The 20,038-nt window shown below is 46.5% G+C and overlaps 1 protein-coding gene across 1 annotated transcript in view; it reads right to left on the bottom strand.

Annotated features, from left to right (window-relative positions):
* Positions 1 to 6,601, bottom strand: part of LOC135909583 (epoxide hydrolase 4-like) — a 67,526-nt gene extending 60,925 nt beyond the window's left edge. Inside the window, exon 1 of the mRNA XM_065441555.2 lies at positions 6,508 to 6,601. The gene's annotated coding sequence lies outside the window, so the exon portion shown is untranslated. The remainder of the gene's footprint in view (positions 1 to 6,507) is intronic.
* Positions 6,602 to 20,038: the final 13,437 nt, after the last annotated feature.

Raw genomic sequence — 20,038 nt, 5'->3', positions numbered from 1 at the left:
AAAGGGATATAAGGAAGACAGGGAAGTTAACAAATCAAGAGTCTGGTTGGCTACCCTACGCTGGGGGGAAGGGAAAAGGGGAAGAGAGAGAGAGCGTGTGTATAGAGATATGCACCTACAGACAGTCATTGAGTCAAAGCCGCTCGTGGAAACCAGATGTTCTGAGAAAGCACAAAAGTGCCTTCCCTGCCTTCTGAGCCAATAATCGATGCTCTAGTACTGTCTGTTCACTCAGAAGACGATAATCTAGTTTCCTCAATGTGCTGGACAAAGATTGTGTTTGTGCCTGAAATTGAGTACAGTGGCACAATAAGTGGTCAATGTTCTCCTCGCATTCCCAAACATCACATGCAGGAATATCAGCCACTCCAATTATTGCTGAATAAGCTCTTGTGAAGGCTACTCCCAGCCACAACGGACACAGAAGAGACGCTTCGCGTCGGTGCAGTCCACCCAGAGGCCTGAGTTCTAGTGAAGGGTTTATTCTGTGCAGTCTGGTGTCCTTGTATGTGCGGTATTCCACTCTGCTAAGTAGAGTGTGCGTGCTAGAATGCGAAGTTGTCTCGCAGCATCGGTCCGTGAGAGAGGAATGCGGACACAGCGGTCTTTGTTTGACGTCTGAGCTGCCTTATCTGCGTCATAATTTCCGATGATACTGCATTGACCTGGTATCAACTGAAAGGAGATATCATTACATTTTTCTCTCAAGTGATGGACAAGTTCCACGATTTCGCACTTGGGCTGATCGTGAATTCCACGTCGGAAAAACGACGGCACACAGTGCAAGACCGGCCTTCAATTCTAGAAGACTGCCCACTTTCGAGGACTTTCAGCATTTATCGCATGCAGCGCGTCGCGGAGAGCCGCGAGCTCTGCAGCTGCAGACGTAGTAATATGGAAATTATTGAACCACTAGGTTAGTCCCATTGTTGGTATAACTACAGCGCCACCAGAACTGGTTGATGTAGTTGGTCCATCAGTATCGATGTATGTGCAGTCGCTGTATTTCTCACACCAGAGAAGTAAGTAAGGAGCTTGAGTGCTGATAATCGCAAGTCCGACTTTTTCTGAAGTCCTGGGATTGTAAGGTTTACTGAGTACGGCTCACACACCATGGATTAATCGAAGGCCTTGCCGCAGGTACGTAACCTGACCTGAGAGAGGCACGGTGCGCGAAGACAGTTGCACTGAATGCCATGTGGGGCCTTTCTACTGGGAGACTTGCGAGGTGGTGGGTAGGGGTCCGGGCGTAGTGCCTTATGCGCACACGCATTGTTTCAATCGTAATGTGCATTCTTATAGCGTAATCTTGAGCGACTGCAATAACTTCAGTCGTTGACGCACTCCGCGGTAAACCAAGGCATACCTTGAGGGCTTGGGCTTGGATGCTTTGGATTATATTCAGGTTAGATCTGCAAGTGTTGGAGATGACCAGTAGGCTGTACCGCAGAAATCCAGTAAAGAGGACCCTGTACAGTTGCAACATAGATTGTACTGGCACTCACCAGGTCTTTTCTGCTAGGAACCTAAACAAATGGCAAATTCCTGTCAGGCGTTATCTCACATAATTCACATGAGGGTTCCAGGATATATTTCTGTCAATCACCACCCAAAAAATCTGTGAGTTGTGCTGTATGAGATCAGCTGTCAGTCCACGGATATCGCTTATGGAGACATTGGTTTCCTAGTAAATGCGACCACTGCACTTCTTACATAATACATTAATTCCTTGTTCTCCAAGGTAGGTTATGTCAAAGTGGCTGCCTTCTGAAGCCGCGCGCGAAGCTGCAGTCGCATCACACCCGACGTCCACATACAAATGTCGTCGGCATCAATGGACATCCTAACGGTGCGTGGAAGGATGTCGGCGAGTCCAATGAGTGTTATATTGAAGAGCATTTGGCTCAGTACTCCACCCTGAGGCGCCCCACGGTTATTGTAATGCTGGGAGTTTGGGCGATCCTCGGTAAGTATGAAAAATGATCTTTTATGTAGATAGCTCCTAATCCAGAAATAGACCTTGCCGCCAAGCTCTACTGCCTCTAAGGCGTTGAAAATCGCTTCATGCGTTACGTTATCGTATGCTCCTTTAACATCTAGGAACAGGGCAGGAATTCATCTTTTGCAGGACTTCTGGAGCTCGACGTACGTCAGCAAGTCGATAACGTTGTCTAGAAAAGAACGGCCACGCCTGAAACCGGCCATTGCATCTGTATATACCTGGTAATGTTCGAGGTACCCTTCCAGCCGTACTAGAACCATGCTCTCCATTAGTTTTCCGATGCAACTGACAAGCGCAGTTAGTCGATATTGACACGTGTACTTATGTTTATCGGGCGACCACGTTTCCCCGCTTGACAACTGTAATCGCACAGCGAGGGACGCGCCTGAATGTATCCGATGTTTCTGGAAAGTTATCGATGCTTCTACCCGGCTGTCTGTTGTCAATGTCGACTCCCTGTTCTCGAACCACGTTCTGGCGGCGTCTTCTAGGGCGAAGTATACGTGCCGCAACTTGTCGTCGGAGTCCCAGTTGTTGAAAGTCGCGATTCGCTCGTACGTCTCCAGCCAGTATTCCGGGTCCTCAGTTGCTGCTCCATGGAAAGTTGGTGGGTCCCGAGGTTGCTGTAGGATAACGGGGGACGCTGGGGCAGCCATTGGAGTTGTTTTGACCACGATCTTCTTTGTTGACTCAGGTAGAAGTCCGTGCTCTGGGGGCAGTCCTTTCAGTCTGCGGCTAGCACGCTGGTCTTCGGCGATGTTAGTTTGGTCCTCGGGCTTCGGGCTTGGATCGCGGCTTTGCGGGGGCGTTGACACGCCGGGTATTGACACGTGTACTTATGTTTATCGGGCGACCACGTTTCCCCGCTTGACAACTGTAATCGCACAGCGAGGGACGCGCCTGAATGTATCCGATGTTTCTGGAAAGTTATCGATGCTTCTACCCGGCTGTCTGTTGTCGCCGAACCTTGTGTTATCTGATTTCATCACGTAACGCGAATGGTGTAGAACTTTGTGGAAGGCACACGGGTCCGAACGATTAATCTGGAACATTCGACGACGACGCTCGACGCCATGCTGCCCCACGTCACTGACGAAGAGAATGTTGACGTCGCTAGCTACCTCCAGCGCGCCGAAGAAGCCCGACAGCTCGCCCGCCTACGGATCAAGAACCAACAGAGGACCGACAGCCGACACTACAACCTCCGACGACGCTTTGTTGAGTACCAGCCCGGCGACCGTGTTTGGGTTTGGACACCGATACGCCGACGAGGACTCAGTGAGAAACTACTCCGACGCTATTTCGGACCCTACAAGGTCATCCGACGTATTGGCGCTCTGGACTATGAGGTCGTGCCAGACGGCATTTCGCATTCACAGCGGCGCCGCGCACGATCTGAAGTGGTCCACGTGGTGCGCCTTAAACCCTTTTACGGACGCTGACGAAATTCTTTATTTTTTGTTGTTGTTTTCTTTGCTACGGGTGTTTTTATTTCGCTTGTATGTAGCATCGGGTCGATGCTTTTTAAGAGGGGGGTATTGACACGTGTACTTATGACGCGCCTGAATGTATCCGATGTTTCTGGAAAGTTATCGATGCTTCTACCCGGCTGTCTGTTGTCGCCGAACCTTGTGTTATCTGATTTCATCACGTAACGCGAATGGTGTAGAACTTTGTGGAAGGCACACGGGTCCGAACGATTAATCTGGAACATTCGACGACTGCTCTATAAAAGCCGTCGCGCTTGAACCGCTGATCAGATTTTCGACGATCGCCGACTGTGTTCGCCGCTATCGTTGTGCTTTAAGTGTAGCCTGTTTTGTGGGCACAGGTTCGCCCAATAAAAGGTAGTTTTGCCTTTCACAGTACTGCTACTGTGTTCTCTCTTCACCGTCACTACCACGTGACAATATGATGCCGTGTCTACAGGCAACTTGCCAGGCTTGAGCAGTGGAATTAGGCGACTGGTCTTCCATCCCTGGGGGACCGTACCTCTCTGCCATGAGCTGTTGAACAAGAGCAGGAGCAGTTTCCGAGCCTCTTCGCCAAGATTACATAGGGCACGGTAGGTTATACCGTCGGGTCCTCGTGATGAACGCTTGCACAAGGCAAGCGCAGCTCCTAGTTCATCCATGGTAAAAGACTGTCCATGCGGGGGTCACCTGCAACCGGTGAGTGGTCTACTACTACTACTCTACTACAACCCAGCGGATCTACTTTCGCCAACAATCGTCCTGCCGAAATCGTCAGCGACGTCAATCTCTGCGTTCATGGTAAGGGTTGTAACAGCGCACACAAAACAGGGACAACAGAAGGAATGAAACGACGACACAGCCATGACCATACCATGAATCCACGAATACCATGAATCCATACCATGAATCCCAACCAACTGGCCCAACTTGCCGTTCTGATGCCGTAAATCTCTGTATTGTTGATGAAGGGCCAAAGACTTGAAAGGGTGGCGCGGCTGAGGGGTTCCACGGAGACCACGAATAGTTCTCCATGTGTGAGACACAGGTTATCGTGGATCTAAAGACTCGCAGAATTACATCCATCTTTGCGATACAAGTTTGTCCATGCGACGCTGAATTTTCTTTTCACTTCTCGCCAACCTCAAGTCATGTACAGACATTGTAGGCCTCCCACAAAACAGAGAACCTCTTAAAAATCTCTTGAAACGGCTCCAAACGGCTATAGACGTCTTGGTCTATGCTAAGACTGAAAATAGAATTTCTTCTTAACATAACCTCAGCATGTGGAATATACTAGTATGTATTGTATCTGCGGTAAAACCCACTACTGGTGTCACCAGAGCCTATTGTGGTAGACACATTCAGAACATCTAACTCAAGAACATTTTTTAGATCTTTTTGTCTAAAATGCATAAAATGCCAAACGGCTTGTTAAAAGTGCGGTTACCGTCGGCCGTCAGCGTTAACGAATAAAAGACGTCACAGACAAATCGAACTCGTAGGAAGCAACATAGTAAGCTGGCTTTATAGTTAAATAATTTCACACCAGCACTTCAAGAATCAATGGCGTGTTATTGTTTTCCATATGAAGCGCGCGCACGACACCTGGAAACCATTCTTCTATGCTCGCGCAGCAGGTACCGACAGCAGCAGGAGCGAAACGCCGGTGTCGCAGTGACCACAGCAGTGTCACAGAGCCACCGCGCTGCGATCCCTCCATTGTCAGTCAAGTAGACACGCTACAGGCATCTCATTCCGTGATCGAAACAATGGGAGGCAGGAAGTTTGAAAAAAACGGCCACTGCCGCCCGCTATGTCTCGGTCGTGGATTCGTTATGCCAGTTGTACGTCATTCTAAGCAGTTCTGTACATTTATACTAGATATTAACTGGAGTAATTTAGCTGTGCTGATGCTGTGTGCCGTGTGTTTTGCATCAGTGCTTCGTGACATCGGCTGTATTGCGTGTTTTCGCCGACTATTACCACAATGGCGAGATCTGCATTCGCCACCTTCGTTGTTCTCGGTGCGTCTATGGACTTCTAGCCATGATAGTGCGTCTTTGTACGTCGCACGTTCGGATAACACTTTTTGCGGTGAGTGAAATACATTGCACTTCGTTTTTTTTCAACAATGTAAATATTTTTAGGTCTTATCCGTGACAATTCTTGATGGATGGGATCTTCTGCCCTGCGAGTTTTCGTCATCTTTACTTTTATACGAAGGTTATTGCTTGTTAATCTTTGTAGTTAACGTAGCATGAATCAACCGAAGGGAGTGCATTCGAAGACGACGCGCTGGCTGTAATCCTGAACCAGACTGAGCTCGCCCTATTTTGTGTCCTTTTGTTCTTGCATGGATTACAGCGTTGCGTGCGCGCGCGCCTGTGTCAGTGACTATGCAGCATGTAGCGTTCCTACTTTATAGCAAAACAAAAATATAACTGCAAAAATATAACTGCAATCGTATATACAATTCCAAATGCAATCGGCTGCTGATCTAAAAATTTCACTTGTTTTGTTCTAAATAAGCAGCAAAGCTTTTAGCCTAGTAGGTGCTTCATCTGGGAGTGCAATCACGACTGCTTGGCATTTATTCATGAATGACTGTGGGTCACCTCATTTGTAATTGCAAATATGTCTTTCAACTGACATGGTGATCTCATATTTTTTTTCTTTTCACTCTGTAGACGGCTGGGCATCCTTTTTGTCCCTTGGTGCTAGCTAGATGACGGGAACTCATCATGATCAGTTTAAGCCAATGTACTGTACCCTGTCTGGTTCTCCCAGTGCTTTGTATATGGGTTAAGGCGAGGGAGCGCTTCGTGGTAAAATAGCTAGTTGGTGTCTCACAAACGGGCATCTCTTGCACTTGTCCCTTATAAGCTGCCACTATTATAACCATTTTATCAGTGCCAGTGTACATACACAGGTCTACTATTAATTAGTTTCCCTAAGCCTTACAGAAATTAACTCTAGGTAGTCAGTGCTATGTAAGAACTTACAAATTAACTCTGTTGTGTCATCACTTACCAGTTTTCCACACATGAGTAAAAATTTGCTACATCAGTGTATAGGGTGGTCCTTCATGAAAGGGAACAGGCGAGCGCGTGGCCTGTGATCTGCGGAGGCCTTTTAGAGCGCCAGCAACAGGCAGCAAGGGCAAGCACGTCCGCTTGTAGCGCCATCTATTGGCGGCCAGAATAAGCAGACACGGCTGATGGGCAAAGCGGCTGTGGACTGCCTCCGACGGCGCGGCCTGCAACGCAGCGTCTGCTGCTAGCAAACCGCACTCGGAACGCTAGCACAGTGGAAACATGGGAGGGCGAACATTAGCCCGCTAGTTAATAGGCACTCCCAGCGTATTTTAATGCGTAAGCATTCTTTGGCGAGTACCGCAGCAAGATATGTCCGCCACGCGAAAAGTGTAATGCTTTTTATCTGCCCAAAATTGCGCAATGTGTGAAGTTACGAGATTCAATCATTATAATATTGTAAATGTAGATTATTGGTAGCTTTATAAGCGATCAGAAACAATCGAGAAAAATGATTAGAGGGAATAGCCATAGAGATACATCGGGTCCACAAGAAAAGCATGGGTAATCCTATATAGGGGTGGGCTAACTTGAAATTTTGGAGTAGGCTAACATAAATTTGGGAGTGGGCCAATTTAAATTTCGGGATGCGCTAACTTACAATTTGGGAGTGGGCCAACTTGAAATTTCGGGTAGGGCCAACCTAAATTTGGTAGTGGGCCAACTTAAATTTGGGGGTGGGCAAATTTCAATTTGGGGTAAGGCTTATGCACACTTTGACAACTCCAGTAGTGTTTCTGCATACTTTTTTGCAGTACGGAGCCCTGGCTACTCACCCCTCCCATGGCATGAATAAGCCTCGCCAGATTTGAAGCCTTTTAGGAGAGAAGTGCACATAAGTGAAGCTTTAGCTTAGGTAAATAAACGTAATTATATTATTTATTGTCACGTGGTAATGACATTAAAGAACGCAGCAGCAATACTGCGAAAGATAAAACTAACTTTTAGTGGGTGGACCTGTGCCCACAAAAAGAGGCTACACTTAAAGAACGATAGCGGCGAACACAGTCGGCGATCGTCGAAAATCTGATCAGCGGGTCAAGCGCGTCAGCTTTTATACATCAGTCGTCGAATGTTCCAGGGTAATCGCTGGGACCCGCGTGCCTTCCACAAAGTTCTACATTATTCGCGTCGCGCACACATGCAATCAGATTACACAAGGTTCGGTCACAGACAGCGGATGGAAGCATCGATAACATTCCAGAAACTTCCGATAGATGCAGGCGTGTCCTGCGCTGTGCGATAACGTTTGTTAGGCGGTGAATCGTGTCGCCCGATAAAGACAAACAAGTACACGTGTCATTATTATTCAGGCTTCGTTATCTCTATAACGACGGCACTCGCCTAACTACTTAATTAACCTTAGTTCATGATATGGCGACGGCGTTTATATCTGTACATAATTAGTTAGGTCTAACTAATCTCAAGGTACCCTTAATTGTTGATTAGGCTCCGTTGATTTAGCCTCAGTAACTTTTGATTTGTCTAATAGCTTGACATTAATTGATTTTAATTAGCCTCCCTCTTCCATATTACCATCAATTAATCACCGTTACACTTAATTATTTTTATCGTAGCTAATCTTATCATTCATTTTTAATTTACTTACACTTATACCTCTCAGTACTTGCCATAAATAGTCGTATCATAAGTCTCATTAGTCATACGTAATCATAAGACATTTTCATATACACCTCCGTCAGACCTCATGTATAACTATGCATGCAGTTGATCGTGTCTCGCGTTGCAGACAGTAAAACGGATGGACGGACGTACAAAGTTCCGAGGGAAGAAGCACTAGAATGCTTATGCGTTAATATAGGTACGCCTAATAACTACCGGGTGTATATTGGCGCTTCAACGTTTCCACTGCACTTGCGCATCCAACGGGGCTTGCTAGCAGCAGACGTTGCGCAGCCGACATGCGAGGAGGGGGAGGCGGTTCCAGCTAATTCTAGCACGCGTTTGCCTGTCAGCCATGCCTGGTTATTCGGGCCGCCAACAGATCACGCCACAAGCAGACGTGCTTTAAGGTCCCTCGAGGGACTTAACGTGCTTCCCCTTGCTGCCTGTTGCTGCGCTCTGAGCAGCCTCCGCATAGTGTTCCCGTATATGTTCCCGCTCCCTGCGGGAGCATATACAGGAACACTACCTAAGCAGAGCACGGGCCATGCGCTCGCATGTTCCCTTTCATAAAGGACCGCCCTGTACATTACACCTTGTTTTCCTAATGCACAAATGTATTCAAGCCAGTATCTGATTAGTTCTGTAATCTAACTATTTTCTGTGTGATTTAGTTTCGTTACAGGAATTTACTGTAGAGCATCAGCAAACAGTCTAATTTAAGATTTATGTGTGTCCTGCAAAAGGTATGCTTTGCCGCTACAGTTGATAAAACATGGCCCGAGGCTTCCATACAAGAACAAACTTCAATTTGACTCTACCACCATCGGCACTTGGCTGGCGCATGCCAAATGAATCACATCACGTAGCATGTGCAGACTGTTTTAACCTTATTGTGAGGAGATCACACAATGATGTGCCGAGGCGCCTGCATCTAAGATATGCTGCAACATATGTGCATGCAGAACAAGCATCATGCTCAGGGTTCCCGCAGTTTGCGGAGGTGCTTTTAAAATTTTTTCATAACTATATAACTTTACCTGTGCTTTATTTTGTCATCTATTTAAATAATACGATTGGAGGTGTTATCAGAATTTAGCAATTTATCTGCCCTGGCCCATTAAGCTGCCACATTTGACCATTCACTAGGTGGGCAATTATTCAACATGGACCATTACTTAATACATATTTTTGTATGCAGTGGCTTCTCAACTGCAAGTCAACGAAGATGCTAATAATTACCTGAGGCTATAGATGCACTTATGAATGTGCTACCTATACAAATCACTTTGCACTTTCTCGCGCAACAAGCATGTTAGCAATCCCAAGACAGTGGGCAATGTTATCGTTTGATCACATCATGAGATACTTTCTATTGTTATGATGTATCATCCAAAATGATGAGTCATTGCTGCGAGGTATTGCCCTAAGCTAATTAGGGTCACATGAATATATATCAACAAAAGTGATTGATCCAGCCTAGAAGTGTTGCTTTGGGACACTACTTTAGCACCAGTCCTCCTTTGCATGCTACCTGCTCAACCTGTACTGTGTCATGTTTAAGTTTGAAAAAATGGTGACAGCTAGACAGTGCAAAATGCCAAATTTGCTTTTGGTTTAAGAATATAAAATTCTAATTAACTTTTTAATAAAGTTAGTACGTCATTTACCTGCAGAGTGGATTACTCTTTTAGACTGATTATATTCTGCAGGATGCTTCTCAGTCTTGTTTGACAAGTTGATAAGTGCCTTTTTAGCCACAAAACATCATATAAAAATTTGAAGGCTGACTTTGACTCTGCTCTGCAATTTAATAACTATATGCCAGGAAATATACGAGTAATTTTAAACATCATCACATACATACCTTAATATACCCGTAATTTAAGAGAAAGGAGCGGTTAAATTTATTTTTAATGGGAGCCAAGCTTCCTAAAAACCACATATTGCCAATTGAAGTTCCAATTTGAACATTCCTGTTTCCTCCCTCGCCTTTTCCCCCTATTCTGTGCAGGTATTGCTTGCCTATGTCTACAAGAACCTTCACGTGTGGCTTGTGACAGCAAGCTTTTGTGGGCAGTCAGTGCTGTCTACGAAGGCTGGCCTGCTCTGGTAGCGGTGGCAACCATCTTCAACATTCATGCATGATCACCTTTGCTCCTATTTGTCACTCTTGTTAATTACACTTTCTGCATATTTTCTAATTTATTAGGTACTATAGTATGACTAAGTGACATGGTGTGAAGCAGATGTCTTGCTGTATTTTCGCTTGCAATGATGTTTTATGCATGAAAAACTGATCGTACAGCGTATGAAAAAAAAATAAATAAAAAAAATAACAGCATATCATGATTTATGTTTCAGTTCCGGTAACATGCAACGTGCAATGAATTCAGTAATGGGCAGTATGTTGAAGTACTGGCCATTATTTCTGCGTGATGATGTGTAAGCATGTGTTACCTTACAAAAAGCACCCACAAAGTAAGTTACAATTTACTTTTAAATGAGGCATGGCCATCAGAAAAACAAATATTTATATTGCCTGTTTGAGTGGCCCGCAGAGTGTTTTTCCACATCTGAACTATCCTTTATTTCTTAACAATTCATTGCAGCACAGCGTTATGTTTCGTATACTAGTGTCAGGCTGTCCTCCCCTTGTAGCGGAAACTAGGATGTAATATTTGCCTGAACTGCAGCATGACTGACAAAATGTTTCCCTGCTAGAAACTATTTCAATGCGGTGGAAACTCAGCAGGGGGAAGTTTTGTCAATAATGACGTGTTTCATGCAGAGGTGTTCTTGTTTAGTTTGGTGGGCGAGCATTGGCATGATATCAGCATACAATACAGATCTTGTTTTAGCAGCCAAATAATTCTGACAGGCGGCATTCAACTGATTGGTCTAAGTAAAAAGCACTAATAGACCAATATGAGACTGTACTACACTAACCCCATGGCTCACATCTGGAAAAACTACCTGTGCATCACCCCATTCGACAGCATATACTTATTTTCTGAGGTCCGTGCCTCGTTTAAAATAAATTGACTGTGGACAAACCTCGTGTTACTGTAACTGCTGCTGCAAAAATTTATGGGAATGTTTGTAGAGTCTTCAATTGTTTTTGTCAAATTGTCCATGAGCCAACTTTTGGCTTAACGTTAGCAGGGTTCACTGAAGTACTTCTAGACGTCCACGGCTACAAAATGTCTTGATCAAGACAGCTACTAGACTTTTGAATTAGCCGTTCCAGACTTCTTTTAGACAACAAATAGCTGCTTCCGTGTTTCGTGGGCTGTATCTTCGCTCTGCAAGGCGACAAAGTGCACGAAGCTTCTCCAGCTCAATGTCGTATTCGATGCGTGTAGACGTTCTCGGAAGCGAATGCGTCGCAGTCTCTAGGGTACCCTTTATGATGTCCTCTAGGCTAGAGGACAAGCAATCACGACAGTCGTCTTCGACAATTGATTTGAACATCAGCCAGTCGATACATTAAGTGACGCCGGCTAACTTGGAGCCCGTCAACCCTTCAATCCTAAGATAAGTGGGTAGGTGGTCAATTCACCGCGTTTCAACACCCAGAAACCACCTGACCTTTCTAGTGAAGGAGTGTGAAACAAAGGTGAGGTCCAGGCAGCTACACTAGACAGTTCTACGAAGAAAGGTGGAGATTCCATCATTTAACAAGCCCAGTTCTTGTTCGGAGGCAAAAGACACTAATCGTCTGCCCTCGAGTTTATCTTAGGACTTCCCCAGAGGTAGTGGTGGGCACAAAAATCTCCAGTCATCACCAAAGGATGCAGAGTCGCTGTCGTGATTCGCCGTGACCGCTCGAAGTCCCGCCGACTTGAAGGCGAGATGTAGGCTTCAACTACTGTGAAAGTGAGCTTGCATTTCTTTACTGTCAGACATACGTACTGGTTGTCTTGGTCAGGTCGCACTGAATGATGGACATACGTAAGATCACGAAGTGTGAAAACGATAATCTTCCTGCATTCTCCGTGGGTGGCGGACATGAAACACCCATACCCGGACAGTCTGATGTTAGCTGATAGGGGCTCGCAGATGACGATGTTGGGGAAATAATTCATGAACACAAACTGTCGTAAGTCCGACATGTGTGACTTAAAACTTCTGGCATTCCACTGAAATATCGACACGTTCGAGGACGTTTTGGAGAACCATGATTTCAACCAAGAGCTGCAAGTACTGTATTCGAGGTGTCCAGCACCTGTAGCTCGCTTTGCGCAGACGAAGATTTCATGTTGTTAAGTGTAACACGAATGACATTCATGAGCGACCGTAGAATGTTGATGACCTGGAGATCATCAGCCAGCGTCGCTTCAACAGTTGCCGAAGCCATCGAGGTCGGTGCGTTTTCAAGTAACTTTGCAGGGTGTTGTGCCCTCGGTAGCTCAGGCCATTCTTCGGGACGGGTGAGCCTTCCCGCTTTGTTTGCTTGTCTTGTATCTGCATTGGTGGCACTATGCGTGATGCGGCAATCCTGACGGAAGATGACTTGTCACTATCTGCAGTTGCGGCATTCAGTGAACGTTTTCTGTGTCGATGCCGACGTTGCCGAAAAGCGGCAGCAGCCTCTCGATGCATTGAAATGTTTCGCACCATTCGTTTGAGGATCGCGAATTCGTCCCGCACCCGTGGGCACTCCGTTGATGAGGCCTTGTGAGCACCACTGCAGTTAGGGCACTTCAGAACATCTGTGCTGCAGGCGTCTTCTGAATGGGACTCAGAGCACCGCGGGCACGCAACGTTGTTCACGCAGGCACCCGTTACGTGGCCAATCTTGCCACACTTGAAACACTGGAGGGGCTTCGGTACGAATGGTTGTACTGCATGGCGCATGTGTCCTACTTTGACGTGGGAAGGCTGTCTCTTTCAAACAAAATGTTCACACAGCGTGTGCTTCCCAGTCTGAAAATGCTCGTAATGAAAGTTCCTTGTCTTTGGTATGATCAGTATAGGCAGGTCTTAATTAGGGATGGCAATGTCGATGTCATATATGACGCCCGTAGCACCATCGTCGCCTGTAGGGATCGTTGATCACACGTTTACATTATCGATCTCAGTTATATTACGTAGGCCTTGTATGGCGCTGCGATGCAACACATCAACTGCCAGGACATATTTGTGAAGGCTTATTCTCACGTCTTTAATCTCATTTGGTGCGATTCTTTTGAGAAAAAAAGAGAGGACCTGCCTGTTTGGGAGCCGCAATTTGGTCGGTCCACGGGCATGAAGAGCACAGTGTGCGGCAAGCGCTGCGATGCACTCTTCATGGTAAACGCACTTGGCGACGAAGATGTCTACAGTAGTCTACTTTTTGCTGATCGATTCACGACCTTGAAGTCATCGTCCGACCAGTCGCAGCTGTCCGAGCACAACTCAGTGGCCTCGCTGTCTCGATCGCTTGACGCACTTGCACGTTTTCCGGACGTTATCCGACCTGACGGCTGCGCACCAGGAAGATCCTCGGAGATCTCTTCATCCATTTCCGCAAGGAGGGAACGGCAGTTTTCAAAAATGCAGGGAAACAAAGCGAAAAAGCAAAGACAAAAGTCCAAAGTAGAAGCACGAAGAGCCCATATGAACTATAGGAGCGGCCAGTTTCCTGTAGTCTGCAAGGCGGTTTCCTCATTCTCTGCGGCGTGTCCGACATTTCAATGAGCATTCCTTCTCTGCAGCATTCTGCCTCCTTCAAAATTATAGCGAATGAATCCTGCGTCTGAAGATCTGCAGAGGGTCTTCTCCAAGATTTCCACAGCCTTCTTGGCGCCAGCTGAGCTGTACCGCGGGCTTTGTAACGCCTTTGCCAGCTGTTCACATGATCCGAACACTTTGATCGCAGAAGTTAAATAGAACACTGTTTGGAGCCTTTTTATGCGTTTCGGGAACCCAATCAAAGAATGCTCTTCTGCCGTCCGTGACATCCACCTTGTGTTGCTAGAATTTCTTCTAAGGTGCGGTGCACTCGCTCGTAGTTTTCGCGGAAGCGGGACAAGGACTTCACCGCCCAGCGTGTTGGCCAGAGCGGGAATAAGTTGTGAACCTTTAGACTTGCGGATATTATCACATGGCTGGAGTGTGACGTCCATGTACACGCACTTTTTCTTGGCCAATTCTAAGATGACATTCGAGACGTCCTTCTCTATTGTAAGCACCTCGCACACTTCCTCACATTTTCATGATACCTCCTGGAATGCGAAATCCAAAGCATGCATGGTTGCAGCAGTGAATGTAGGTGCTTTTAAGTTGTTCGTCACACAGGATTTTTTGAACCCCATGTAGGCGGCCAGACATGTTAGCGGCGCCGTCCATAGAGTTTCATACAATAATTACTAGAGGGAACTCTGGCGCTAGTGTCTACGGGAGCTGCAATGAGAGCGGTTGTACCAGCATGGGAATTATGGGAAGTCCATGGATTTGCCTAAACTTCGTCTTTTTGGCTTCAAACGGCTCTGTGACTTTGTAAACTCGCCGTTTTCAACAATGTACTGCGCAATAAATGATTAAATAAACATCATCAAAATTGTTTGATGGCAGGATTCGAACACAGGAACTCTAGCACAGAAGCCTGATATTAAAACCATTAAGCCATGGACGCATGTATCGACGAGCGAATGAAACGGCCTTACGAATTTATAGCGGGAAGGCCAGTGCCTTGAGACGCTTGGCGCGTTTCAATTTGGCCACCTGAACAGTCTCAATCATTGCAACTAATACCAAAGGCGCGTGTTCGTGGCGTCTTTTGCACTTCGAAGATCATAGATCGCGCTGAAATATACGACAATAAGATTTATATAGCGCAAAATACAAAGCCACAAGAACGTCTGAATCCACAAGCACGAAGATCAGACAAATCCATGTACTTCCCATCATTCCCACGGTGGTACAACGACTGCAGCGCCAGAATTCCCTCTAATAATTATTGTACGAAACTCTATGGCGCCGTCAGAAGAGTGCCTGCGAAGGTCCTGCACGCTAAGAGTAAGCCTCACGAGCACGTCTTTAATAGAAGCCGTCAGCGTTGCTGCTGGCAGCTTCTGGTGGGTTGTGTAAGCCAATAAAGTCTTCCTTGACAGAGGACAATTGTGTAGCCACGCAGCGTACACAAAGAGCGAGCTGTTATATGCCTGCCATGTCAGTAGTCGAATCAGCAATAACTGCGTGGATCGAATGGAGATCTTTTGATCTCGTCGGCGATGTCTCGCTGCGCCATATGAGTCGGTATTTCAAGTATTTCATTTTAGATGGATGGCGCTGACCCCGCTTTAGCCGCGCCTTAGCTCCCGAACCTCACTTGCTTTCTCTTCCAATATTTACACAAGGTTCCCAACGTCCGCACTCTGACCCCGTATACCATTGCCTGTGCGTGCCAGATACCTCATTGAACTCATAACTACAAATAGAACTCTTAGGGCTTTTTTCTGCTCGGAAATATTGTGCTCAACGAGTTAAAATATCACCGGAGCGCCTTGTTGCCGTTCAATAACTATTTCTGTAGATTTCCGATGAAAAACGCTACTCTTGTGAGATCTGAACTTCTCGGTTGCTTTCTTCCAATTACGACACCCCGTGGTCAGAAAAGCCATTTCCTGACTCTCTATGGACCGACGTTTTGCGATGTCATCATCATCATCATCAGCCTGGTTACGCCCACTGCAGGGCAAAGGCCTCTCCCATATTTCTCCAACAACCCCGGTCATGTACTAATTGTGGCCATGCCGTCCCTGCAAACTTCTTAATCTCATCCACCCACCTAACTTTCTGCCGTCCCCTGCTACGCTTCCCTTCCCTTGGAATCCAGTCCGTAACCCTTAATGACCATCGGTTATCTTCCCTCCTCATTACATGTCCTGCCCATGCCCATTTCTTTTTCTTGATTTCAACTAAGATGTCATTAACTCGCGTTTCTTCCCTCACCCAATCTGCTCTTTTCTTATCCCTTAACGTTACACCTATCATTCTTCTTTCCATAGCTCGTTGCGTCGTCCTCAATTTGAGTAGAACCCTTTTCGTAAGCGTCCAGGTTTCTGCCCCGTAGGTGAGTACTGGTAAGACACAGCTATTATACACTTTTCTCTTGAGGGATAATGGCAACCTGCTGTTCATGATCTGAGAATGCCTGCCAAACGCACCCCAGCCCATTCTTATTCTTCTGATTATTTCTGTCTCATGATCCGGATCCGCAGTCACTACCTGCCCTAAGTAGATATATTCCCTTACGACTTCCAGTGCCTCGCTGCCTATTGTAAACTGCTGTTCTATTCCGAGACTGTTAAACATTACTTTAGTTTTCTGCAGATTAATTTTTAGACCCACTCTTCTGCTTTGCCTCTCCAGGTCAGTGAGCAAGCATTGCAGTTGGTCCCCTGAGTTACTAAGCAAGGCAATATCATCAGCGAATCGCAAGTTACTAAGGTATTCTCCATTAACTTTTATCCCCATTTCTTCCCAATCCAGGTCTCTGAATACCTCCTGTAAACACGCTGTGAATAGCATTGGAGAGATCGTATCTCCCTGCCTGACGCCTTTCTTTATTGGGATTTTGTTGCTTTCTTTATGGAGGACTATGGTGGCTGTGGAGCCGCCATAGATATTTTTCAGTATTTTTACATATGGCTCGTCTACACCCTGATTCCGTAATGCCTCCATGACTGCTGAGGTTTCGACAGAATCAAATGCTTTCTCGTAATCAATGAAAGCTATATACAAGGGTTGGTTATATTCCGCACATTTCTCTATCACCTGATTGATAGTGTGAATATGATCTATCGTTGAGTAGCCTTTACGGAATCCTGCCTGGTCCTTTGCTTGACAGAAGTCTAAGGTGTTCCTGATTCTATTTGCGATTACCTTAGTAAATAGTTTGTAGGCAACGGACAGTAAGCTGATTGGTCTATAATTTTTCAAGTCTTTGGCGTCCCCTTTCTTATGGATTAGGATTATGTTAGCATTTTTCCAAGATTCCGGTACGCTCGACGTTATGAGGCATTGCGTATACAGGGTGGCCAGTTTCTCTAGAACAATCTGCCCACCATCCTTCAACAAATCTGCTGTTGCCTGATCCTCCCCAGCTGCCTTCCCCCTTTGCATATCTCCCAAAGCTTTCTTTACTTCTTCCGGCGTTACCTGTGGGATTTCGAATTCCTCTAGACTATTTTCTCTTCCATTATCGTCGTGGGTGCCACTGGTACTGTACAAATCTCTATAGAACTCCTCAGCCACTTGTACTATCTCATCCATATTAGTAATGATATTGCTGGCTTTGTCTCTTAATATCATTACTGGCTTTGTCTCTTAAGAGAAGACGAAGAAGTGGCTCTTGTGTGGAACCCCGTTTTCTACTGCTCTCTTTTTGCGAGTATTTTTGCGTGTTTTCGGGAGGCGCCGCTTCCGAGACCTTCGGCGATGGAAGCGGAGTCAGCTAGACGTCCGGAGGAGACCGACGTCACAGCGTCGTGCGCTCCGAGGAAGCGCAATCACCTGATGAGCGACACAGGCAGCGAGGACACCTTGATGTACTACTCTGCTTCCGAAGAAGATTTGCCGGATGACGGCGACTACTTGACAGTTGTGAGGAAAAAAGGAAAGAGGAGAATCGTCACTGCCTCATCGTCTTCAACAAGGACGACGGCGTCAGCAAAGGCCCATGACACGGCTCATACCATCCTCTTCTTACCCGAGACGCCGACCGACATCCTGAATCGGCTAAACAGGCAAGCTGTATCTGTAACACTAGAGGCGCTTGTTCCAAATGAGATCACGGATATGAGAATTAACACCCGTAAGAACATCCTCGCGGTTGATGTCAAGAACAGAGCAGCATTGGACATCTTGAATACAGTGAAGATGCTGGGCAAGATAAATGTTCGCACCATAATACCGCAGGACAGCAATACTATATCAGGTGTGATTTATGATGTCGATGAGTCCATCGACGACAACGATCTGCCTATTTTGGTCAAACCCGCCACAGCAGATGTACCTATTATTGAAATCCGTCGCCTAGGACATTCACGCTGTGTGAGGATAACTTTCAAGGGAGGTAGCCTGCCATCCCACATGAAAGTTGGATTTTTCCGTCATCCAGTGCGACCGTTTGTTCCAAGACCACTTCAGTGTCGTAATTGTTTGAAGATCGGGCATGTCAGCGGCACATGCAAAAATTCGACCGTGTGCGCAAGATGCTCTGAGCAGCACAGCGCAGATGCTTGCCGTGCGACTCACTTCAAATGTGCCAATTGCTCCGGACCCCATGAAGCATCGTCGAAAGACTGCCCGAGACACAAGACAGAGCGGAAAGTCCTAAAACAAATGGTGAGAGATAACTCAACTCACAGAGAGGCCGCCGCCAAAGTACGACGGCGTAGTGTCCGCCGTCACCGTAGACGATCCTCGTCTACTAGAAATACTGGTACCATCGCAAGACAGACGATACTTCCTGAGGCTGGTGCTCCCAAGGCGCTGACCTACACTAACACGGTGTCTGATGACGCAGTGAATGCCTCTACTGCAAACGACTGGCCTGCACTTCCGACATTAAGTCCTCCAGCCCAACAAATGTCGACGGTGGACTACCGACGAACCAATGAGGGCACAGATCACGTGCGAGGTCAAGACAACCAAGTAATCGCCATAATAAAGTCTCTAATGAAAGTCATTCGCGTGTTGATAAACGACATGCAGACGCCATCTGCTCGAGGTGCACTACAAGTGCTGGACGGCCTGGATCCGCTTCTTGCGAGCCTCGAGTAGCAAGCACAATGGCTCTATCGCGTCAGCCGTTCTTCAGACAAGTCAAGGAAGCATCTATTATGCAATGGAATGCCCGTGGCCTGAAATCCCGCAGTGATTTTCGCCATTACGTTTTCACCAATCGATTCCCCATTGTGGTCGTCTGTGAACCGAAACTACAGAAACCCGTCCGGATCTCAGGCTATGAACCTCATGTGTCATCCACTTGTGCTGGCATTAGCAAAGTGACCATCTACATACGGTGTGAACTGACTTATGTTGTTCATCCAGTGCGGCCACATGACACTAATCAGTATGTGTGTTTGACCGTGAAAAAACAAAAACTTTCGTTTACTTTAGTGGGCGCTTACCTTTCTCCATCGAGTCGTTTCGATAGGCAGAGACTGAGTGACATTATAGACGCGACACCTGGTCCATGGATTGTTGTTGGGGACTTCAACGCGCATCATTCACTTTGGGGAAGCAACGAGATTACTTCCAATGAAAGAAACCTCGTGTCCTTTGCTTGCGACCATGAACTTTGTTGTCTAAATGATGGCAGTCCCACGTTTCTGCGTGGCCGGACGTACAGCAGTTGTTTAGACTTAGCTTTTGTTTCGCGATGCCTCACTCACAGCGTCCATTGGTTCGCAGATATAGAAACCCACGGAAGCGACCACATTCCTACCTACCTGAAGATAAAGGGCCTCACCAAATCCGTTCCATCAAATGTTAAACAAACAATAGATTGCCCGTGTTTAAATCACTTATGGAAGACGCATGCCACGAAGGCATTTCGTCCACACTAGAATTTGAGATCGCCAAGGCTATGCAGGATGCTATGCGCTCATATCGGCCATCAGAGAAATACACAGACTTTGATTCGGAAATACAGAGCCTCCGTGCAATCCGCCGGCGAGCGGAGCGACGGTACAGACGAACTAAATCATTATACGACCTTAGAGAGGCCAGACGCATTCAAAAGAAAATTCAGCGTCGCCTTGCTGCACTGCAAAATCAACGCTGGAAATCGTTTTGTGAGTCTCTCGACCCGCGTAAACCTCTGTCGGTTGTTTGGAAAACAATCCGTGGAC

This window comes from Dermacentor albipictus, chromosome 7 (assembly GCF_038994185.2).
Source record: "Dermacentor albipictus isolate Rhodes 1998 colony chromosome 7, USDA_Dalb.pri_finalv2, whole genome shotgun sequence".
Classification (NCBI taxonomy): domain Eukaryota; kingdom Metazoa; phylum Arthropoda; class Arachnida; order Ixodida; family Ixodidae; genus Dermacentor; species Dermacentor albipictus.
This window is presented reverse-complemented; position numbering and strand designations above follow the sequence as displayed.